Here is a 25,225-nt window from a genome sequence, read left to right on the forward strand (position 1 = left end):
ATCAGCCCTGAGTGCTCACTGGAAGGACAGATCCTGAAGCTGAGGCTCCAATACTTTGGCCACCTCATGAGAAGAGAAGACTCCCTGGAAAAGACCCTGATGTTGGGAAAGATTGAGGGCACAAGGAGAAGGGGACGACAGAGGACAAGATGGTTGGACAGTGTTCTCGAAGCTACAAACATGAGTCTGACCAAACTGCAGTGGAAGACAGGAGTGCCTGGCGTGCTCTGGTCCATGGGGTCACGAAGAGTCGAACACGACTAAACGACTAAACAACAACAGTTGTTTCAAGAAGCAATACATCAGTTCAATAAACCAGGGCACCCTGGCAGAAATGGTCCAGTTTCTTTTGAGTGACAATAATAGCTTTGTAACAGAGACCACTATGCTCCAGCTGCAGAAAAGAAAAGAAAAAAGAAGTCAGGAAAAAAGGAGTTAGAAAAAAATCACTATAAATTGTTGTGATGATTCAGAGGTTTAATTTGAAATCAAGTTGGAGGTGAGTTTGTTGGTGTATCAGGTAACGTCACTCTTACATCATGGATGTTGGCTCATATTATGGATGTATGAACTGTATTGTTTTATACGTACTGTTGCTACGGGTTTGTCATGGCTTTTGGGTAGAACAATAAACTAACGTTATTAAAAAATAAACCTAATTATTGGCATGCTAGCTGGGGCTAATAAGAGCTGAGGGGCAGTCTAACAGCATCTTGAGGGCCGCAGGCTCCCCACCCTTGTGATAAACATAACCTAACCTCTACCTTTTGGTATGAATCCACACTAATTTCTGCACGTACATATGAAACCAACAAGAGGTCTCCCCTCTGACCCACACCCCTGAGACGGAGAACAAAATCATTTACAGGTGGAGGGATGATGACTTGTAGGGCCTCTGAGGGTGGATCTACACATAGGGGAAAAACACTATGAATAAGTCAGAAATTATATCGTTATAACAAAATAAAAATCCCCTATGGAAAAATGTGTATAAAAATTTTCTGCTCTCTGGCGCCATCTGGTGTTGTTGCATGTTTATAGTGCATCCAAATCATCGTTTCTTTACTAGTGTAGATGAGTCCTGAGAAAGCCTGCTGTTTTCCTATCATTTATATTCATTTATACCCCAACTTTTTCCCTAATGGGACTCAAGGTGGCTTACAGAAAAAAACACAAGAATTGTTAAAAACCTAGGAAAAACAACAACAATTAAGTTTTAATGGAATTAGAACTATGCACAGATATAAAGTCTGTCTGGAATAGGCATAGGCAAACTCGGCCCTCTAGATGTTTTGGGACTACAACTCCCATCATCCCTAGCTAACAGGACCAGTGGTCAGGGATGATGGGAGTTGTAGTCCCAAAAAACATCTGGAGGGCTGAGTTTGCCTATGCCTGGTCTGGAACATACCAATAATTGCAACAAAAATAGCACAGCACCAGCCCTTCCATTAAAAGCAGTCAGTTCCCAAAAGCCTGTTGGAACAAGGAGGTCTTCGCCTGCTGGAGGAAGGACAAGGTGGGAGCCAGTCTGGCTTCTCCAGGGAGGGAGTTCCAGATTCTGGGAGCCACCACCCAGAAGTCCCTCCATTGCGTTCCAACAAATCATGCCGGTGAGGCGGGCAGGACTAAGAGAAGAGCCTCTGCTGAAGTTCTCACAACCCAGGCAGGTTTGTATGAGGGAATACGGTCTTTCAGGTATCTTGGACCTAAGCCATATCGGGTTTTAGAGGGCAGTGGAGCTGCTTCAGCAGGGAGTTGTATGCTCCCTATAACAAGCCCTGGTCATCAATCTGTCTGCAGTTCTTTGAACCAGTCAAAGTTCCTGAGCACTTTTCAAAGGCAGCCCCACACAGAGCGCCTTATAGTAATCCAAAAGGATTGGATCCAAGGCGTGTCGCTGTGGCAAATTCAGACGCCTCCAGGCGCAAGCACAGCTTGCACACAAGATTTAACTGTGCAAATGCACTCCCATGCCAGGCCCAGAGACTGCAGGAGCATCATCACTGGCGTTATTCAAATTTCTGCCTACCGTAAGTGACACACGCAGCTAATATATCACTTCATGTATTTATTTTCCGATGAGCGAATGAAAACCAGCGATATTATTTTCCTACACCTGGCACAGGCAGATGAGGAAAGTCAGGTCATGTTCCAGGTGTGCAGTCATTTCTGCTTATCCAGAAGAGTAGCACAAGCACCTAATAAATCAGTATTCTGCTCCCCACCCCACGATGCGGAGGAGAATATAATATATTGGGAGATGCTGGCCTACAAGACAGAGAAATCCAGCTATTATATTTTCCTATGGTTGGCCCAGAGATACCCCAAAAGGCAGGAAGTGATGCAGGTTTGTTCTCAATTCAGAGCAACTTTTTCTTCCCTTCAAGAGCAGCACAATAATAATAATAATAATTTATTATTTATACCCCGCCCATCTGGCTGAGTTTCCCCAGCCATTCTGGGCGGCTCCCAATCAAGTGTTAAAAACAATACAGCATTAAATATTAAAAACTTCCCTAAACAGGGTTGCCTTCAGATGTTTTTTAAAGATAGGATAGCTGCTTATTTCCTTCAGATCTGAAGGGAGGGTGTTCCACAGGGTGGGCACCACTACCGAGAAGGCCCTCTGCCTGGTTCCCTGTAACTTGGCTTCTCTCAATGAGGGAACCGCCAGAAGGCCCTCAGCGCTGGATCTCAGTGTCCGGGCTGAACGATGGGGGTGGAGACGCTCCTTCAGGTATACAGGACCGAGGCCATTTATATGCACAAGCATATGATGGCTGGCTTGGAGCTAGTGTGCTGGTCCCGTGGGTTACCCAAAAGGCGAGGTCCAAGTCCGGTCCATGGTCAAAGGTGCAACGCGGAGGCAGTCCGTAGTAGCTGAAGCTGGGTGCAGGACAGGGAGTCAGTTGAAGTCAGTAACAGGCATGCAAGCAGGAGCCAGGGCAGGACAGGAGCTCTGGCAGAAAAGTGGGACAGGGTTCAGGCAGGAACTAGCAACCAACAATGTTGCTCCTGCAACTTGGGACTGGGGCTGGCAGGCTTTTATCTGCCCCGAGGCATAGGGCGGCCCCGATCCTCTGGTGACTCGTCTCTCCTGGCCTGGAGGTGAGCACTCCTCCTGCAGGAACTTAGTTCCCTCCACCTCTCTGCCCTGAGCCTCTGTAGCTCAGGAGAGGCTGGAGGGTTACTGGACCTAGAGGCAACCTCAGCTTCCTCTGACGGGGCTGAGAGTGGAGCACCTGCAGGCGATGGGTCCTCCATCACCTCAGGAGCCAGAGCAGGCTCAGCTGATGCCTGTACCTGAGGATCCAGCACAGGTGAGGACCCTTCAGGCTCAAGCCCCGCCCCCGGCTCAGCTGGTTCTGGAGGCGGGGACTCCTGTGCAGGCTGGGATTCCTCAGGTTCAGCATCCGAGTCCGAATCCCAGGCCATCACAGCTAGTCATCTAGATGTGACCAGTCTAGAACAATGCCATATATTCACACATGCAGATCCTATTTTACAGGGACAGTCCCAGAAGCTGTATCAGTTTCTGATTTGACCCCAGAATGTCCCACTTTTCCTTAGGACGTCCCTATTTTCCTTGGAGAAAGGTTGGAGGGCGTGCACATGCAAACACACATACTTTTGAAAGTCCCCAACAAAATTAGGAGGCGTTTTGGTGACTTTCAGGGAGGCTATGGCAGAATCTGATCCCACCATATGTCTTCTTTGGTGATCACTCATAGCTGAGTAAGCTTGCCTTCCATGAACACGGTCTTAACAGTGAGCCCATAAGTGACTGTGGAGACCAGTTCTGGATCCGCATGTCTTTCCACAGTGGGGACATAGGTTTCTGGGTGGGAATTGATCATGGTAAGGGTTTGCCAAGCATGCCTTCCTCTTAGCACGTTTCTCCCTTGCGTCCTGAGTTCGAGTGTCTTCAAAGCCCATGACACCTTTGGTAAAGGCTGTTCTCCTCCTTGGGCTGTTTGGGGGAGTTTTTCTGCCCTAGGCAAAAGAGATTTTTTCATATTTCTGCAAACCTTGGGGTTGTCCTTAGCGTGTTAAAACCACCTTCGTGTTTTTCAGGTTTGGGTCCATTTCTGAAGCCATTTATTCTAATTCCCCATTTGAAGAAAGTGGTATTTTCGAAGTAAAAAAAAAAAAAAAAAAGGCCTGTGGGAATTTATCCTGGTGGCTATTTGTCCTGCGCCCTTCATGGGTCCTTGAGACTTCTTCCTCAGGCCCTTGACCATAAGCTTGAGCAACCAGGACTCATTGTGACATGAATTAGCACAAGATATGCCCTCAAAGAGCTGCTTATTGCTCCTTAATTGGCTGTTTACCCTTTGGAGCTTTGTATGGCCATCCTCGCAGGAACAATGGCAGGCGTCCCAGTTGTGCAAAGATACCCTTGGCAAATATTAACTTCCTCTTTCTCCATCGACTTAAAACCTTCACTCAAGCGAAAGCCAAGGATATCTGTACATTTTCCAGGACTTGCCGATTCACGGCATCGTTCAGCCCAGACACTGAGATCCAGCACCGAGGGCCTTCTGGCGGTTCCCTCATTGCGAGAAGTGAGGTTACAGGAAACCAGACAGAGGGCCTTCTCGGTAGTGGCACCCGCCCTGTGGAACGCCATCCCTTCAGATGTGAAGGAAATAAGCAGCTATCCTATCTTTAAAAGACATCTGAAGGCAGCCCTGTTTAGGGAAGTTTTTAATATTTAATGCTGTATTGTTTTTAACACTTGATTGGAAGCCACCCAGAGTGGCTGGGGAAACTCAGCCAGATGGGTGGGGTATAAATAATAAATTATTATTATTATTATTATTATTATTATTATTATTATTATTATTATTATTATTATTATTTCAAGCCAGACTCAAAGAGCTCAAACTGCGAAGTGAGAAGACCTCAGGTGAGCCGGTCAGGGAGGCTAATAGGCCCGCCCTGGAGAAAAATGCCAGCCAGCCCAGGACTTTGATTTTGCCACAGTATTGAGCCAACTAAAAGTACTCATGGCATACAGAAAAAAATTGCTAACTATCCACCTGTAACCTCAGAGGCATGTGGCTCTCCCAACCTTCGTATGTGGCCCTTGGAATCCTGTCCAGGCCATGCCTGAGTGGTTTTGCCTGCCTGATAATGCCTCTTCCTTGCCTGGACCGAGAACACGGGTGGAGAACAGCATGTGAATGTGTACACAACTATGGGGTGTATGGGGTTGTGATAAGAATTTTAAGGTCTTCGATATATAATAAATGTTCATAAATGTACCAACCAAGCACATACATAGATCAGCACAGGAAGACCGACCTGAAACCATTTTGACTCCCAAACTGACCCAATGTTTTCTCTGCAAGGAGGGAGAGAGTCAGGGAGCCTTCCCGTTGTCTCAGGAATTGAGTAATCACCATTTCAAAGGGTGACAGACTACCGGGAAAGGCAATCAGATAAGGCATTATCAGATAACCTGGCAGACAGGAAAAACAACAACATTTAAATTTCTGTTTTAGACCACCTTTTCTGTGATGTAGGTATGTTGTTTGCGGGGGGGGGGGTGGTCTTGTGTTACACCCCTTCTGTGATGTATGTATGATGTATGGAGGGGTGGTCTTGAGCTCCAGGGCTGGGAATTTAAAATGTCTATATAAAGGCAGGCACACCTTGGTTCTGGGTCCTCCTCCATCCTCCTGCGTGAGAGGGGAGCATCCTGTTGCAACAGCTTTAATAAAGATCAGGCTTACTAGCTGGTTTGCTTCTCAATATTCTCTGGTTGGCCTCTGTTATTTTCTCCTACCAATAGGGAACCCATGTAAGGATTCTACGGGCTCTTGGATACCCCATAAGGGAAAAAGGGCATATTTTGTTTACAACAGGGTATGTACTTTTTGTTAAGTTGTGGGTGAACATATCAGACGGCACAGCGATTCTCCAAACAGCTCTTGTTTATTCACAGGTCAGAACAGAACTGAACTGAAGGGTTCAGCCAGCCTGCTTATATAGAGCTCCAGTACAACGTAACTGTAACAACTTTCTGTAATTATCCAGTCAGTGAACGTCACTTTCGATCCCTTATTTGCATATGTGGACCTGAACTATCTACAGTATCCCCCTGCTGGCCCAGGGTGAGAACTTCAGTACACAACAATTTTGGTAGGGGACAGTTCATGCTCCATCTGGAGTTTTGTCCACCTTTGGTCCCCTTTCCCTGCACTCAGCTCTCACCTGCAGCTCCTAGAAGCTTGCAGCATGCAACAGCAGCCACACCCTGGAATGGCTTCGACTGGCCAGCTAAATCTGGTGAGGGTGGCCGATGGGTCTCAAACCCTCCGTGAGTTAGGGACTTCCCCTGCCTGTGAAGACAGGCATCGGCAGACTGAGCGGAAGAAAAGGCACAAACCATTTCTCTTAGGTGTAATGGGTACATATATACCGAGAGATTTGAGGAGGGTATTCATGTACGCAACCACCGCCACAAGAACAATTAATAGCCAAAGGTTGGAAAGGAGAAAATATGGAACAAAGAACAAAAATGGAATGGCAGGCAAAATTACTGGATTATGTAGAATTGGCGAAAATAACAGGGAGAATTTGGAATCAATCAGATCAAAGGTTTAATAGAGAATGGGATAAATACATATTATATTTAAAAGAACACTGTAATCATGTGAAATCTTTGGCAGGCCTAGAATGACTCCTGCAAAGTCACATAAATTACAGATGTTTTAGAAAAACTGAAGTCAGGCAATAAATAATATACAGTTGATATAGAAAACTTAGAACCCACGATGGGGAGATCAGAAGTCATAATAGGAAACTCTTATGTATAAAAATATACTGGTTTTGGGAGTTTTTTTTATATAGGTCATTTGTTATTTGTTTTTTTAAAATGTTTTTATTTGTTTTGATAAAGTGTTTAAAATCAATAAAAATTATAAAAAGGGGGGGGGGGAGAGAAAAGGCACAAGGCAATCTCTCATGAAGACTTGACTGAACTTGGCCATCCCAGGTCCCCTCTCAAATAACGTACCCGTCTTAAGGTTGCACTCTTGCTTAGGAGTAAGCCACTGAATTCAGCACACCTACTCAAGTCATTCTTGTATGGTGTCCTTATTTTGTTTTTATGTTGCCATCATTTTTAAGGATAGAGGTTCTAGAATGCAGTCTGTGTAGCTCAGTACACCAAACTGGTTCACAAGACCGCTGGATGTGCAGGATCCCAGAGAGCTTTGCTCCTTCCCAGTCCTTCTTACTGCCCCCACCCCGGGTCCTGACCTAAACCAAGGATTGGCTTAGGGTGCTCTCCAAACTTGGGCTCAAGGTTAAGCTCTCTCCTTCCTAACCATGAGCTGCAGTCAATGTCTCACTCAGCCACTGTGTCTTGTTCATTGTCTTTAGCAGCTGCACAACGGGTCAACATAAGCAGGCGAACCTTTCCTTGCTGCGTTTATCACTATTCTGGAAAATATTTAAGCTGCTGATTTGTGTTGTGGCTATGCCATTACTAGAGGGTCGGATCCTTTGGCTTTGATCCACACATAGCGTTGCAGCCAAAGAATCCTAACATCACCTCAAATGTACAAAATCTCCATCTTCTTTTGGTGAGCTAAGAAATTCAAGGTGCAAGCACACCTGAACTCATTTACTTTCCGTTTCATCCTTCAAAATCTGAAGAATACGGTCAGCTAAGTTGTGTTTTGCCCACTCTAGGGTTGTTTGGAATAAGGGCGGTCGTTTTCCTTTACTGAGCAATGAAAAGGTTCTTATTGTGCAAAGAAAAACCGACAGAGCCATAAAACATGTAGCCTAATAGCATAAAGAAGGGAAATATCTGCTGGGATCTTGTCAAAGAACAGTACACTTGCTTCTGAGCAGAGCACTGAACATGGAGTACAGCTGAATGCATTATGGGTGCTTGCACACTGCCACTATTTAGCTGGAAGGCTTCAAGCGCAGAGCAGGACTTTAGGTTTGCACAATTAAAGCAAATCAAAGTGTTCTGTTGCCTAAGTGCAACTACGCCACTTAAAAAAGAAAAGAAAAAAGACTTTGGTAATTTGAAAAGGAAATGAAAAGAGGGAGGAACAAATGGTTAATGAGAATAGGAATAAGCATCCTGCAAACAAATTAGTGTGAATGTTCATTGTCATATAACTGCCCTGCAAACAAATCAAAACGAATGCTCAGTAATAATAAATACGGGCATAATGCCACCGTCATGCAAGGTTAGTGCTAGCAGACCAGGATGAACGCTGAATGAACAGGTTGTTCTTTGACTGGCAGAGTTAACATGCAAGAGTTGAATGCCCTTTACTGAAGGCTATTTTAATGTGCTGTGATCTACACAGAACTAATGCAATGTGATGTACAGAGGTAAATGTCTTTTATTTCTTTTGTATTATGCGGTGCAGATGCTAGGCGGCCACGTTTACTAAAATGGTGTCGTAAGGCTCTCAGCAAAACAATGCAAATCATCATTTATTTATTTTTGAATTCATTTTTATTTGATTTTACAAAAATAAGTTTATAACAATACCAAATACATATCCATGTAAAGAGATTTCTCTGAATCTCACAACATCCCCCATCCCTTCCAAGTGTTCTAATGTGAACATTTTCAGCTACATATTATTTCCTAATCTATATTTTGTATTCATCCATATTATCCCTAACACCTGTTTACATTACAAGTGATATTAAAATCCTGCTAACGTTTTCATCTGCTTACAGTGGTCTCCTAAGTAAATTATAAATTTTGCCCATTCTTTGTTAAAGTTTTTGTCCTCTTGGTTCCTGAGCCTTCCAGTCATCTTTGCCATTTCAGCATAGCCCATCAGCTTAGTTTGCCATTCCTCTCTGGTAGGGACTCTTTCTTCTTTCCATCTCTGGGCGCAAATCATCATTAACTACAGGGAATGTATCCCTTGTGAGATGGACATTTCTCTCCTGGAGAAGGTTCCGAGCTGTTGTGAGCAGTGCGATGTGCAGAAAAATGACTTGGACTTAGTTTGGGATTTGGGAGCTGATAAAACAGGGTCATGCAAAAATACTGGCGCGGTCACCTGGGACTGAGTTTCGTCCCTAGTGGATGGCACAAGTTTATCTCGCAGTGGCCAACCAGATGCATCCAATAAAGCCTACTGATAGGGTAAAGGTAAAGGTAAAGGGACCCCTGACCATTAGGTCCATTCGTAGCCGACTCTGGGGTTGCGGCGCTCATCTCGCTTTATTGGCCGAGGGAGCCGGCGTACAGCTTCTGGGTCATGTGGCCAGCATGACTAAGCCGTTTCTGGCTAACCAGAGCAGCGCACGGAAACACCGTTTACCTTCCCGCCGGAGCGGTACCTATTTATCTACTTGCACTTTGACGTGCTTTCGAACTGCTAGGTTGGCAGGAGCAGGGACTGAGCAACGAGAGCTCACCCCGTCGCGGGGATTCGAACCGCCAACCTTCTGATCGGCAAATCCTAGGCTCTGTGGTTTAACCCACAGCGCCACCCACGTCCCTATTTAGGGTACAGTGGCAATGATTCTCTCTTGCTGTGCTCCAACAACTGGCATTCTGCATCCTGACTAGCAGCCACTGGCAGTCTTATCCTCCATAAATCAGGCCCCTTTTAAAGCCATCTAAATTGGAGGCAGTCGGCACATCTTGTCAGAGCAAAAGCCACAGTTTAACTCTGCACTGTGTGAAGAAGGATCTCTTCTTTGCATGCCCTGAGTTGCCCACCATTTAGTTTCGTTGGGTGACCCTGACCAATTATGTGTGTAGCACATTAACTGATTTACCCCATGAAAGAATAATATATACATTATCCTATATATTAGACACAATACATATATGTTTAATTATGCATTGGAGTTGAATGGAGTTGAGAGATGACCTAACCTGGGGAGAAAACAGCAAAGACCTGATGAAGAGAGCACAGCAGAGGTTATATTTTCTGAGAATCCTCCGGAAAAACAATCTCTCAAAGGACCTGTTGATGGCATTTTACCATTGTACTGTGGAGTGTATTAACTTATGGTCTCTGTGTGTGGTTTGGGAGCTGCACGGCCAGGGAAAAACCAATGCTGTCCAGGGTTGTAAAGACTGCAGAGAGAATAATTGGGTGCACTCTTCCCACCTTGGATCAAATCTATGCTGTCAGGTGCCATAAGAAAGCAGCAGAGATAGCGCAGGATAGTACGCACCCCGGAAATGATTTCTTTCAGGTTCTGCCTTCTGGAAGAAGGTATAGGGTTATAAAGGCCAGGACTAGCTGCCTGAGAAACAGTTTCTACGCAAATGCAAGTCTGGTTCTAAACACAACATAAGGAGTCTCTATAGTATATTGTATTTTAAAATGGGATTTCAGAGTTTTTAGGGGTTTTTGAATGTTTTATGTAGTTTTTCAATTTCATTGTTCTGTATGGAACATTGACAATAAAGATATTGTATATCGTATGTCATATTGCATTAATAATTTACCCCATGAATATCCTTAAATATACTACAGTGGTACCTTGGTTTAAGAACAGTCCTGTTTACGAACGATTCAGTTTATGAACTCCGCAAAACCGGAAGTAGTGTCCTGGTTTGCAAACTTTACCTCGGTCTAAGAACGGAATCCGAATGGTGGAAGGGCACCAGTGGCGGGAGGCCTCATTAGGGAAAGCGTGCCTCAGTTTAAGAACAGTTTCAGTTTCAGAACGGACTTCCGGAACGGATTAAGTTTGTAAACCGAGGTACCTGCATTGCAGGGGGTTTTACTAGAAGACCCTCACAGTCCCTTCTATGATTCTGTCTGGCAACTTATGCCAGTGAAGCAGATTAGCCAGGAAGGAAGGCTCATCGTCTTCCGAACACTTGTTACTCATTTACACAAAAAAGAACGATGTGTGGCTTAGCCAGGTGCCAAACTCAGCCAAGTGAAAGATGCCTTAAGCAAGTCATGGGTGTTTCAGGGTAAAGTTGGAAACTGGTTCTGTGCAACTGAATTCTTACAGATCAGTAGTTGCTGACTATTAATCATCTTGGCTTGTGACCTCTGCAGTTCCAGTTGTGCTCATGCAGCTATAAATAGAGATCAGATGTCTGTGCTATGCAGATGAATGTAGTTGCAGGTAATCTTCCAGATCCTCCTTATAGTACAAGAATGTGGGGAAATTCAGCAGCCAGAAACATCCTAGCCAGACACTGGAGAGACCTGTCAGGAGTAAGCATGGACCAATGGTATCAAATGGTATGGGAAACAGCCTTATTAGAAAAACTAACCAATAACCAGGGGTCGGCAAACTTTTTCAGCCGGGGGCCGGTCCACTGTCCCTCAGACCTTGTGGGGGGCAAGACTATATATTGGGGGGAAATGAATGAATTCCTATGCCCCACAAATAACCCAGAGATGCATTTTAAATAAAAGCACACATTCTACTCATGTAAAAACACACTGATTCCCAGACCATCCGTGGGCTGGATTTAGAAGGTGATTGGCCCGGATCCGGCCCCCGGGCCTTAGTTTGCCTACTCATGCAATAATCGGACACAGGGACAAATAGAAGAAGATGCCTTCACCCCGGTATGGTTCCCCTTTATCACATACACAGCCCAACAAGACAACAACAAGAATCTGCCGACAGCATACAAATCAATCTGGCTAACCTGGCTCAAAAAGACACATTCACACGCCGCTCACACATAAAAACAATTCTCAATACAGCTAACCAAAAACAACCACACCCTAAAGGTAAAGGGTAAAGGGACCCCTGATCATTAGGTCCAGTTGTGGCCGACTCTGGGGTTGCGGCGCTCATCTCGCTTTATTGGCCGAGGGAGCTGGCGTACAGCTTCTGGGTCATGTGGCCAGCATGACTAAGCCGTTTCTGGCTAACCAGAGCAGCGCACGGAAACACCGTTTACCTTCCCGCCGGAGCGGTACCTATTTATCTACTTGCACTTTGACGTGCTTTCGAACTGCTAGGTTGGCAGGAGCAGGGACTGAGCAACGGGAGCTCACCCCGTTCTGGGGATTTGAACTACCAACCTTCTGATCGGCAAGTCCTAGGCTCTGTGGTTTAACCTACAGCACCACCCGTGTCCCTCAACCACACCCTAGGCTACCCATAATCTCTCTCACCACCAAGGAAACGCAACGAGCAAATAGTAAGAGAACCCATACAAGTAACGCTGATACAAAACCCCACACATACACTAAGGAGAAGAACAGAAGCATAACCACCTGACACCACCCCTCTTACCATTCCCCTCTTCCCCTCTCTTTTCTTCCTAATTGTTCAAACCAATTCATGAACCAGGAACTTATACATTGACCACTAATAATGAACCATAAGTTGTAGATATTACTCCACATTTATTATGCTATATTTGTGATACACAATTGACATAAGAAAACTTTATATTTATATTAATGTTATACTTGTTTGCATAATATTCTTGTTTATAAAACCCAATTTTTAAAAAAAGAATGTGGGGAAATGAAATGGAGGAGGGTCTTTGCTAGTCCCCTGCTAAATGTATTCTTTCGCATGCAAAATAATAATAATAATAATAATAATAATAATAATAATAATAATAATAATAATAATTTTTATTTATACCCCGCCCTCCCCAGCCGAAGCTAAAATGCATTCAGTATTTTACCCACTGTATGCAGTGGGGCTTCAGGGATAATGTTATTTTTACTTTTTACTTTAATTTTTGTGCCCGACTAGCTGGACCCTGTCTCCTGGCTGAGCTCTGCCAGTTGTCTGCAGCTCAGTCTTGACTGCCTAGCAACTCTTTCCAGCAGCACAGTTTAGCTTTCTTCCCTCTCAATGAAGCCGTATTGCCTAGATTCTCTTATTGGAGAACAGGAATAGGAACACATAAAGGAAATAAATGCCAGCTGTCATCACAGCAGTTCACATAATTGCTCAGGTGTCAGGACTGTCTCTGAGTCCGATGCATTTTCTGCGGGGACCAAAATGCCCAGTGTTAAATAGTGGATAGACATAGCAGATGACGCAACGATTTCTCCAAAGCAGCTCTTTATTTGTAAGCTGGAAGAGAACTGAACTGAAGGGTTCAGCCAGCCTGCTTATATAGAGCTCCAGTACAATGCAACTGTAACAACTTTCTGTAACTATCCAATCACTGAATGTCACTTTCAATCCCTCATTTGCATATGTGGACCTGAGTGAAAACTATCTACAGTATCCCCCTGCTGGCCCAGGGTGAGAACTTCAGTACATAACACCCAGCACAAGAAAGTATCATTTTTCATGGGTAGAAAATGTGCAAAGATTTCCAGCTTTAGCCTAATTCTGCCATTTGCTACCCTCTTAGGAAACGGAATTAAAGCTTTCGATTAAATGCTTGGCTATTGTTTGACAATTCCTAAAAGCTTTCCTTTTTACCAAAGCAAGAGGTTGTTTGCAGCTTCTAACTCCTATTTATGGAATTAATGTTTCTACTTGTGGTTTTTGTTTGTTTTAAACATGTATATTATTTGACAGAGGAATTGTTTTGTTGTTGATTCCTTAAATTGCTTTTTGTGCTGAGAAGGGAGTCTCTAAATATTGGGAATGAACAAATAAGATTTGTTCTGTTCTCCTTTCTGAACTGTCAAACGCCAATCCTGCCTCTTCATCTCTAATGATCCCATACAGAAATACATCCCATTGAGTTAAGTGAGGCTTATTCCCATGGATATATAGAATTTCAGCTTAAATGTTTAACTGTGTGGTCCGATGGATTTTTACTCTGAAGCAAGTGTCAAGTGAGAGTACAAAGAATGGCGGTATCTGACAGTTAGATGCTCTGTTTCAAAGCCGGAGGTTGCTTGCAGCTTCTAAACGGATGCTGAGTAGAGGTTAACATGAAACTCCTGTGGTTAGAAAGCATTTGCTGGGTTGACAGGCCTGTAAATTCCAAGGTGATGACTCCTGTCACCTACATTCTCAGCTGCAACTCAATCTGCTCCAATTCCTCATTGGCCTGGCGTTAGCTTGTTGACAACTGCTGACTCATCGCTGTCATTCATATTATTTGGAGCGTCTCTCCCCCACCCTCACCCCTCCATCTCATCTACGGAAGCAGAACAAAACGTAAGAAGCAACTGTTCCCTCCGTTCAGATCTCCAATAGCAATAAAACAGCCACAATGGAATTAAATTACCATTGTCAAAAGTCCTGCAGTCGTGACCGGAACATCACCGGAGCTTTACACTAGACCAGCTCCTTCAGACAAGGTCGGTTCTCAGATTGATCATAAAGGTCACAATACAGTTCAGTGAACCCAGCCATTTATGCGAAACCTTCCTTTAGGAGTTATGAGTTAGCGATCTGTAATTCTATGTATAACATCATCCCCTACTGGTTTGACGTGAAAATAGGTTTGCAGTGCTATCGATACCAAATGTTGATCGTGCATTTCTCAGCTCAGAACAGGCAAATATTCAGAGGGTACCATGCTGAATAATCAGAGGTAGACAACATGGTCGCCTCTGGATGTGACTGGACTCCCAGCTTCCTCCATTCTTGACCTTGGGCCATGATGGCTGGGGCGTTGGGAGTCCAACAACAACATCTGCACAGCGCCATGTTGCCTACTGTTTATTCTGTTTGCGGCATATATAGTTGTCTTTCTGCCAATGCAATCAAGGCGGCTGTCTGCAATTTAAATTATTTCATGAAAAATAAAGGTGAAAAAGCATTTTCTTTTCTTTTCTTGTTAAGGCAGAATTCTCTCAGGCTGTTTGGTAGTCTTGCCGGATGCAGATGGCAGGAATTTGAAGGCCCGGGCCTCTGCTCTTGCTGTCCCCTCAAGGTGTACACTACAGCCCATAATTTTGCTGGTCTCATTACTAGAGTGCGTGGAAAGGTCATTACTATTTCTGTAACTGCCGATGAGGGAATTGACTCATTGGCTGCATTTGGACAAGCATGCCATGGATGGATTTAAAGTTGGTTTCATATCCTGACTTGTTTGAGGGCCATTAACCATAGTTCAGATGTGATGGGAAATGGGGAACTATAGTTAACTAAAGGCTTCCTGGCTTCTTTCCCAGCTTCTGCAAAAGGAGCAGCAAGGTAGCACACAAGGCTTATTCCTTAAAGCACTTTGCTTTCCCAAAAAAAGACTGGGAACTGGTAATTTGCCCCTCACTGAGCTACAATTTCCAGCACCCTTAACAAACTACGGTTCCTAGAATTCTTTGGGGAAAGTTGTGTGCTTTAAAAATAGGGTGTGTCTGCAGCTCATATCTTGGTTTAGGAAGCCAAATAAGATTGTCCAAGTGGCACTGGGAGAAGTCTCAAATATGTGGAAGATGGTCTTATGCACTCCAGCATAATGCGGATCAGCTTGATGAAGACAAACAAGAGCACCACCATATCCTGAGTGCACATTTGAAGCATCTCTCAGTGAATCAGTTCCCTTTTCACTATTAATACAAGTACTGATGACTTCCTTTTTCAGTAGCGTCAGAGACAAATCCATTCCTGTGATGGCAATCAGCCTGAAGGAGAAACCTGTCCAAAGCATGGTGCCATGTTTCATCCTAACATACAGAAACTCTGATATGGACATCAAATAAACCGGCTAAGCCAAGGGTGTGCCTGTTGGAAAGCCAGTACTGTATATCACCGGTTTCTTATAGAGTATACCTAACAACAGGGCTGGCCCTATGTTGAGGCAAAGTGAGGCAGCTGCCTCAGGTGGCAGATGCTAAGGTGCAGGGAAGCGACAGAGCTGTGGGTACCATGTGGCCTGCCCTGACACTCCTATGCTAAAAGAGGCTCCTGGGAGGCCACTGGGACATTGCTGGAACAACTCTTGGGTTGGGGCAACTGGCTAAAAGGTTTTTAAATGGTTTAAACGGTTCTAATTTTGGTTTGTCTGTTTCATTATGGTCGGGGTGGTGTTGGTTAAATGTTTAGTTGGGTTTGGCTGTTACTTTAATTTGGGTATAACTGTAGAATGTTTATTATTGTTGTTAATATTGTTGCTATTGGTGTTATTGATTTGTTGGTTTTCTTTTATAGGATATCTTGTTTTTTAATGTTTGATGTTTTGTTGTGCTTTATGTTGTAAGCCGCCCAGAGTGACTGGGGAAACCCAGCCAGATGGGCAGGGTATAAATTAAAACTATTATATTATATTGCTAGCCTGCTGCCCTCAAGTCCCGTGGAAGATACTGTTATTTTGCCATGTTCAACTACCAGTCAAATTGGCTTCTGTATGTGCCTTGGGGGAGGGAGCTATCTTGTCTTTGCTTCAAGCAGCAAAATGTATTGAGCCAGCCCAACTTAACAAATTATTTTCACACGTTGTGATGATGCACACACAGTTTCTTGCTTCTCCATTATATATTCCAGTTAAAATATAAAAATAAAAAGTCGTGTGTGAAGCAGGCCTTAGCTTTCTCTCTTTCTAGGACTCAGCTGCCATCTATAATATGGGGATAATACTACTGGCTTAGTTTATAGGGTTGTGATAAAGATTAAATATAATGCATGCAACGTGCTTAGGAAAAACATTGTATAAATACCGAGCATTCTACGCAATGGGATGCTGTTGTTGGAAGCAGACAGAAAACCAAATATAAAATAAACGGCATGGATACTACTGAATATGAACATTCCTGCACAGGAACACTAGCAGATAACTCAGTCTTCCAAGGCAGGCGGGCAGAATATGTTTGCAAAAATAGCAAGAGTGGGGAAAACAGCTTCCCAACAGTGTGGCTAAGCTTCAAAGAACGCTGAAAGATTTATCGCAAATCCGAGAGGCAAAGAGAATGAAAACATAAAACTGTCGATATTGCTGCTTTTGTTGACACAACAGAAAGTGAAAATTGCTGATGAAGACCCTGCAGTCTGAAACTTAATCCAGATTTGGATACATTAGAGAATATATTTGAAGGAAATGGAGCATGTTTGAACAGCTATTATGAAACAGAATAAGGCCGGAAGAACTGCTCATTCTGGAAATATCAAGTGCAGTTTCATAGGTTGTTAAACACTAACATGGAAGGACCATTTTAGCCTTATTCAGACATAGAGAAAGAATTCTCTGGCAATACATGATAACTGATTGCTTACCTAGAACATGGAATGCTTCAGAATTCTGTGGTCAAGTTTCCCAGTGCATCAGACCTGGTCATGATTCCTAAATTTGCCTCTGCTTGCCACAACTATGATGTAGAATGGAAAGCGAGAGGTGAGGGGCACCAAATTCTGGCATTCCACAGGGGCCCACTGCAAACAGCTGGAAAATGGAAGTGACTTGAAAAGGAGAACCGCCTTGTTACATTTCAAGCTTCTAACATGCACATCGTTCAATATACAAAAGGGATCTACATCTGGTAGAAAAATCCACAGGCAAGTCAATCACTTTTAGTCATTCCACCTGTGCAATGGGAATAAGAGTGACCTCACACAAGGTTTTCACAAAAGCCAATGAGATATAACTTATCAAATGTACATCATACTGATGTACAGCTAAGGAAAGCCCAGCAGAATCCATCTAATTCAGCACCCGCTTTTCCACATTGCTCAATCAGATTTTTGGGAAAGCTCACAAGATTATAGTAGCACCTTCTTGCTTGTGTTCCCATGGAACTGGTTTGTAGAGGCATGCTGTTTCCGATTCTGGAGAAAGCATACAGCCCTTATGATGAGCAGTCATGTCCTCTGTGAATTTATCTAATCCACTTTGGAGCCATCTCCTGTTTGCTACACTGGCTAGCCAGATCTTTGGGTGCTCACAACTAATGCTCTAAACCACCTGCCTCACACCTGACATCATAGGCAACATCAGGTATGGGGCAGGTGTTGAGATGGCTACAAAGGAACAATTGGTAGCTTAAAGTAAACCCACCGGTAAAATTGGAGTAAAAAACCCAAAAACCTCTGCTTTAGCAGCAGTTTCGATTAGAACTGTTTTGCACTATCAATCACCTGATGACATAATCTCATCAGGTGATTGACATGTGGGTTGTCCCATCCACCGGTCAAAGTTGGCCTACAGGAGTGGAACCAGTTAAGGATCTGGCCCACTGGGGCAAAAAGTTTCCCCATCCTGGTCTTTGGCACCTGACATGTACTGTGCTTCTCAGAATGGATGTCCTCAGGGCTTTCTTTTGGCCAGAACTCACCAGCACCTCTCAGGTGGGAGCCATTGCCATTACAGTGGTGCCCCGCAAGACGAATGCCTCGCAAGACGGAAAACTCGCTAGACGAAAGAGTTTTCCGTTTTGGAGGTACTTCGCAAAACAAATCTCCTATGGGCTTGCTTCGCAAGACGAAAATGTCTTGCGAGTTCCTGCGGGGTTTATTTCCTCCCCCCCCCTTTTTCTAAGCCGCTAAGCCGCTTATCAGCTGATCCGATAAAACGATAAGCCGCTAAAAGCCGCTAATAGCGCTAATCCGCTAATCCGTCAATGGGCTTGCTTCGCAAGACGAAAAAACCGCTAGACGAAGAGAATCACAGAACGGATTCTTTTCGTCTTGCGAGGCACCACTGCATGAGAGAACAAGGGAGGTGTTTGTGGTGAAGTTCCGGCATCTCTTTTTCTAGAAAAATAGCACCGGATGTTCCATTTAGATATCATAACCCTGTAACTATCAGTTTAACCAGTCCTCCATGAATTAGTAAAAAAAAACCCTCATTTAAACCCTAACCATAGCATCTCATAGTGGCAAATTGCACAACCTATTAATGCAATTAGCACATTGTAGGCTCCGAATGCCACATAAAAGATAGACAATAGGCTGCCCAGGACAGCTTTGGAACTCGGGCAGAGAGATTTAGCTGGGGATGGTGGGGGAAAGTTGGTGGATAATTTCCACCTCTTCAATAATGGTCTTCAGACTCTGGCTGAAATCCCAGTGAAAACTGGACGTGCGTATGCACAAGAAAGTGGAAAGAGTCTGAGTGTCCATTGTCCCTCTCTTGCTTCCCCCGGGGGATCTTTCACAGCGCTGAGTAAATATTAATTTTGGCACCGGCCCTTCTGTGATGTGGCGATTTCCCACTCTAGCTGCCTTCTTGAAGTCACAGTGCCTTTCAGTCTGTACTCCTGGGAAACGGAGAAGGTTCACCAAGAAATGAACCTCTCCTTTTCATAGCAAACAAGTTTGGAGGGGTGGTAGCCAAGAAGGCTGTAACCAGATCACTTAATATTTCAACGGTGGTGGGGCATATCATTCAGGAGAGAGAGAGATCAGCAACTGTTCCAAAGGAGATGAAACCGACAATATAATTCCATCAGCTCTACAGGGCGTTTAACCCACTTAGCAGCCAATTAAGTTGCTTCCCCACTGGGTTTTGTTTCTTCTGGGAGAGCCCACAACCCCAAAGTAGGTGCCTGTGCATCAGCAAGCAATCCGTAACATACTAGCTCAATTTCTTAGCAATCCTGTGCATAATTAGCTAGCATTGTACAGCTGAAATTCTTCTTAATCGTTTTCTGGGAGTAAGTGCTCTTGAACTGCGTGGCAATTTATTATTATTATTATTATTATTATTATTATTATTATTATTATTATTATTATTATTATTATTAATGTATACCCTGCTCATCTGGCTGGGTTTCCCCAACCACTCTGGGCGGCTCCCAACAGATAAAAAACACAATAAAACATCAAATATTAAAAACTTCCCTAAACAGGGCTGCCTTCAGATGTCTTCTAAAAGTCAGATAGGTGTTTATTTCCTTGACGTCTGATGGGAGGGCATTCCACAGGGCAGTTGCCACAACCGAGAAGGCCCTCTGCCTGGTTCCCTGTAACCTCACTTCTCGCATGAGGGAACCGCCAGAAGGCCCTTGGAGCTGGACCTCAGTGTTTGGGCTGAATGATAGGGGTGGAGACACTCCTTCAGGTATACTGGGCCGAGGCCGTTTAGGGCTTTAAAGGTCAGCACCAACACTTTGAATTGTGCTCAGGTCTTTCAGGACTGGTGTTATATAGTCTCAGCGGCCACTCCCAGTCACCAGTCTAGCTGCCGCGTTCTGGATTAATTGTAGTTTCCGGGTCACCTTCAAAGGTAGCCCATATAGAGCGCTACCTTTGAAGGTGACACAGAAACTACAATTATTTCTTACTGCATGGGCCCAGCTTGTAAAACAGTGAGCTTCAACAAAGATATTAAGCCAGCTGAAATGCGACTTTGAACTGTTAGTGCAAAGGATTAGAAGCGCAAAAGATTGTTGGCAGAGAGCAGGTGTGAAGCAGGGACCCCATTTATAAAAAGGCAAGAAGTATGCAGCCTCTGTCTAATTCCCCTCCCTCATTCTCCAGCTTCCTGTATTCTAATATGTCCCAAACAACAACAACAAAGCTCCATTATCAATCACTAGCCAGAGCAAGGAGAGTCCATCTGTTGCTCTGGTGCTCCAGCAGAGGATCATCGTTGCTCCTGAAAAATGTCCCACGTTCCTCCACTAAGCTGCCCTGATGATCTTTGGATCAAAAGGCAGTGGACGCATCTTCTGACTTAGGGATGGGGAACCTGTGGCTCTCAGCTGTTGGACTCCAACTTCCATCCGCCGCTCTCCAACATGGCCAGTGGTCAGGGTTGATGGGAGTTGCAGTCTGAGAATATCTGGAGGGCAACAGCTTCCTCACCCCTGTCACTAAAACAAGTGCTGTCACATTCAGGGAAACTAAACCCTTTAGTGCCTCTCACTGCTCCTGATATCTCACCACCCTCCCTGCCTCCTCACGTGTTCAGAGAAGTGGGGATCAGGTAACGATATCTAGCCAGAGTGCTCTCCTGTTTATGATCAGAGAATGCTATAATATTTCATTGTATAGTACATACTGCTCTAGGGGAATTTTGATTTCCGGTTAATTGCTTTACTTATTTTCTTTAGCAGCCGAACCATGGTATACATCTGTATGTAAACTAAATCAATACAGGTTTTTTAATGCCTTGGAAGCATAACTAGATAGCTGGAGCATGATTTATAGGAACTGTTACTACTCCCTTCTGTGCAAATTGATGGTATAATGAGATTTGGACTGTAATTCTAGATGCACTTACCTAGGAGTAAACTTTACTGAATTCAACAGGAGTTGCTTCTCAGAATCCAAGAGATATGTTACTTTCATTTTCCTTGCAGAGGAAACGTCTGCATCGATGAAACCCATAGGGCTTTCGTGAAATGTTTGAGTTAGAGGAGCAATTTTCTAAGAGGTTTTGCTTCTACCTAGTGGTAGAAATGTGAATTGTGCAAAAGGCTGCCCCCGCTTCCTTTGTTTGTAAAGGATTTGGCACCAATGAACTGTGAACTCTGCCAGCTCAGAACGTAGGAATACATGCCTTGGCTCTGAAGCCAAGCTCTGAAGAAGATTTATACTCTCTGAATCATGGTACATAAATAGCCACTTTCCCAAGCAAGAAAGAATTGCTTCCAGTCAATGGGACAGGGAAGTTTTTCTAGAGAGACCAGTACAGGTATTTGTGGGCTAGCAATTTTTGATGACTTATTTGCAGTCTGTAGGACTGACCTGAAATACAGAATCACTCTGACTAGAGATTCAGAGTTCTAGATTATCTCCTCATTGGCCAAGCTGCCTGCTCCTCCCGCTGGCTCCCAAAAGCCACTGTGATTGGGTAGGAAGAGTTGGCATCCTTCTGTCTTGGGGAACAACAGAGGAGTGTGCCTTTGGGGGTGAGGTCAAGCTGTTGGAAAGTTGCAGCTCCTGCTGTGGCTGTGGAGACTGATACAGGAGAGACATGTTTTGTTGCAGCTGGGGCAGATGAAGGTGCCTAGTTGTGCTGCTGCAGATGCACCATTGTGTTTCTTCTCCCTGCGCTCCTCCCAGTGGCCATTTCTCCGCTGGTCACTTCTGTGGATGCACGACCTGTCTATCTCTAAGCACTGCGGTCCTCTGCAAGGGATTCATTCCCACACAACAGGGTTGACGTTGCCAGCCTTCATGTCATGTTTGCAGACATCTTTGTAACACAGAGTTGGTTTGCCAATGGGCCTGGTGTCTGAAGCCGCCTCCTCAGAGCACGTCCTTGGGGATCCTGCCATCTTCCATTCTGTGGGTATGACCAGGTCAGTGTAGACATCGCTGAGATAGGAGTGCAAACTTGCTGGGAATATGGGCTTAGGAGAGCACGTCTTTGTTTGAAACTCTATCCTGCGGTGTGGTACCCAAAATTTTCCTTATGCAGAGCATGTGGAAGGCATTGAGGCATCGCTCCTGGCAGTTGTAAGTTGCCCACAGCTTACATCCATAAAGCAGGGTGCTCAACACACAAGTCTGTTAGACCTTCATCTTGGTATTCATTGTTAGCAACACATTCTCCCATACCCTTTTGGAGAGGTGAGCAATTGCAAAATGACCTCATGAAGCCAGGACCATTAAGGGCCATTGAGGACCATTGGCAATGCAAGAGAACAGTCTTGCCCCCCACCCTGAGCTGTGAACACAGACAGGAGATTTGGAAGGTTGCCTGGGTAACTGGACGTGATGTCACAGGAAGAGTTTGGGGCCTCTGACATGAGGCTTGGGATAGCTGAGGAGAGGCCAGACCAACCTGGGCAAGCTGGTTGAAGGGAGGCTGGGAGAGATGCCTTGGACTACTGTCATCTTGAGATGACCATGCTGTGAGATCTGGACTCCTCCCATCTAAATTCAATATGTGAATAAGTCACTTTTCTTAAAGCTATGGGAACCTCCACTGCACCTTCAATTCTCCAAAGGGGTGCAAACCCTGGGCGAGGACCAAGACCCCTGGAATCGCATGCATGGCTCAGCAGGGATTGGGGTGGGCTTCTGCAGTGCCCTAATCTCTTAACCTGTTCCTCAGTCTAAGCAATTTGTCTGTGATGTGGAGGCACTGCCTAAGCAGCTCTTCTTTTCCATCTCCTCTATTTGGTTGCTGCTCTGGACTTGTTTTGGACCTCTCTGTTGTTGTTGTTTAGTCATTTAGTCGTGTCCGACTCTTCGTGACCCCATGGACCAGAGCACGCCAGGCACTCCTGTCTTCCACTGCCTCCCGCAGTCAAATTCATGCTGGTAGCTTCAAGAACACTGTCCAACCATCTCGTCCTCTGTCCTCCCCTTCTCCTTCTGCCCTCCATCTTTCCCAACATCAGGGTCTTTCCCAGGAAGCCTTCTCTTCTCACGAGGTGGCCAAAGTATTGGAGCCTCAGCATCACAATCTGTCCTTCTAGTGAGCACTCAGGGCTGATTTCCTTAAGAATGGAGAGGTTTGATCTTCTTGCAGTCCATGGGACTCTCAAGAGTCTCCTCCAGCACCATAACCTCTCTGGGATGCTCTAAATGTGAGGTGGGTGGGGGGAACCTCTCAAAGAAAGAGTAAGAGGGCATGCCTTTCTCTGCTCCTCAGCTGAGAATGATGTAATCTGGGTGTCTGTGGGTTTGTGTTTGTGTGTTTTTTTTTAAAGACAATAGAAACTGAAGCTTGAACCCGTTTCCCCTCAAGTCCACATACTGTCTCTCTTCCAGCCTGCAGCCTCTGTGTCTGATTCCATTATTTAACAAAGACCATCCCTAAAAAAGAACAGTGCATAACAGGAAGTGCAGGGAATGGCTCCTGTTATCTTTGGTGTTGCTATGAGTCCCCACCCCCTGCTCCACAAATGAATCGGGTTGCCATGGTCTGCAAACTGTGCATCCTCACTTATTTTTTTTTCCTTAAAAAATTTTTTACAAAAATTTTATTTTGACAAATTGATAATCATAAATAAGAATAAGAATGTGCACTACCACCAAGACCATTACGTTGCTAACTATCCAACTTCCCAAAATTTCAGCACCTCTTGCGATGGTTTGACCCCTTTCCATTTTAACAGTACAAATTCTACAAACACCTTCCATATCTCCTCAAAATCATATCTCCTGCATATTCCCAACTTACCTTAATAGCACATGTTAATTTATCATTAATAGCTATATCCCACACCTCTTTATACCATTCTTCCATTTAATATTCTGCTTGCCCCTTCTACTTCCTAGCTGTAATAATTCGTGCTGCTGTCAATAAATTTGTGAGCAAATCCTCACTTATTCTTAGGACAAGAAGAGATAATGCTAAATATAGGACATGGATTCCAGGGTTAGGTGAGGAACGGGGAGAGGGATATGGTGCACCCTGCTTTGCCCATTTGGGCAAACACTCACAAAGTACTCACCCCCCCAACACACCTAGCGCCACATTTCTTCTCTGGTTTGGGCTGGCCAGTTTGTTTTTGTTCTGGAAAGAAAAAAAACATTGGGGAATTTCCTAGGTTATAATTGCCCAAGATGACATAATTATAGCTAAACTAACAAGCTTACACTTTAACGCACATAGCTGACAAGCAACGCAGCAATACCAGTTCAATTTATTAAAAGTGGGAGGGTTGCTTCCCTCTCTGTTTATGAAACTTTACTGAGTGATCCCTTTTAATGAAACGATGCAAGGTGCCTGAATGATCTGGGTAGCAAGTACAGGCTTGGATTCAGGTGCATATATAACAAGAAGAGAGAATTTCCCCAGTCTGACGAGCCCGTCGCAAGCCTCTTGCTTGTGTATAGGTGGATTTTCTGGGCTGAAGGCAAACTATATGGCACATCCCAAGAATGCCCTGTATTTCCCTGCTTCCTTGGTTTCGCAGGATAAAGGACAAGGAGAGAGGCTGTGCACATGCAGGGCAGTTTGAAGATGAATTTGATGCATCCCATGTACCGGTATGTGTATTTTTCACATAGAAGAAGAAGAAGAGTTTGGATTTGATATCCCGCCTTTTACTCCCTTTAAGGAGTCTCAAAGCGGCTAACATTCTCCTTTCCCTTCCTCCCCTACAACAAACACTCTGTGAGGTGAGTGGGGCTGAGAGACTTCAGAGAAGTGTGACTGGCCCAAGGTCACCCAGCAGCTGCATGTGGAGGAGCGGAGACTCAAACCCGGTTCCCCGGATTACGAGACTACCGCTCTTAACCACTATACCACACTGGTATACCACACTGGCAGCCACAAGACATTGCCCTGCACTTTCCCCCTATTTAATTGGGATTTCCCCAATCCATGCAGTAAAGGAATCCAACACAGAATCACATGTTATCTAAGGCACTGAAATGGATTGTATAAGAAGCATTTTTCTACATGTGGTGGAGTTTTCCTAGATGCCATGTAACGTCCCTTGCTTCCATTGGTGAGGCTCCTTGGTGGGCTGCTGGTGGAGTCCAATGTGACATACACTTTAAAAATCATTTTCACCCG

At 44.5% G+C, this 25,225-nt stretch overlaps 2 long non-coding RNA genes across 2 annotated transcripts in view; both read right to left on the minus strand.

Moving 5' to 3' along the window:
• Nucleotides 1–263: 263 nt before the first annotated feature.
• The window catches only part of LOC308596644, a 37,135-nt gene continuing 12,173 nt past the window's right edge, over nucleotides 264–25,225 (minus strand). The window contains exons 2-3 of the long non-coding RNA XR_014012599.1: nucleotides 24,156–24,217; nucleotides 264–394 (exon numbers count right to left, since the gene is read on the minus strand). This is a non-coding gene — a long non-coding RNA (uncharacterized lncRNA). The remainder of the gene's footprint in view (nucleotides 395–24,155; nucleotides 24,218–25,225) is intronic.
• LOC308596659 lies at nucleotides 10,845–17,974 on the minus strand. The gene is made up of 2 exons (XR_014012615.1): nucleotides 17,469–17,974; nucleotides 10,845–11,186 (listed from the first exon to the last, which is right to left on the minus strand). It is a non-coding gene; the product is annotated as an uncharacterized lncRNA (long non-coding RNA).

The sequence above is a fragment of the Podarcis bocagei genome (genome assembly GCF_964188305.1).
Source record: "Podarcis bocagei genome assembly, chromosome: 10".
NCBI classification, from domain to species: domain Eukaryota; kingdom Metazoa; phylum Chordata; class Lepidosauria; order Squamata; family Lacertidae; genus Podarcis; species Podarcis bocagei.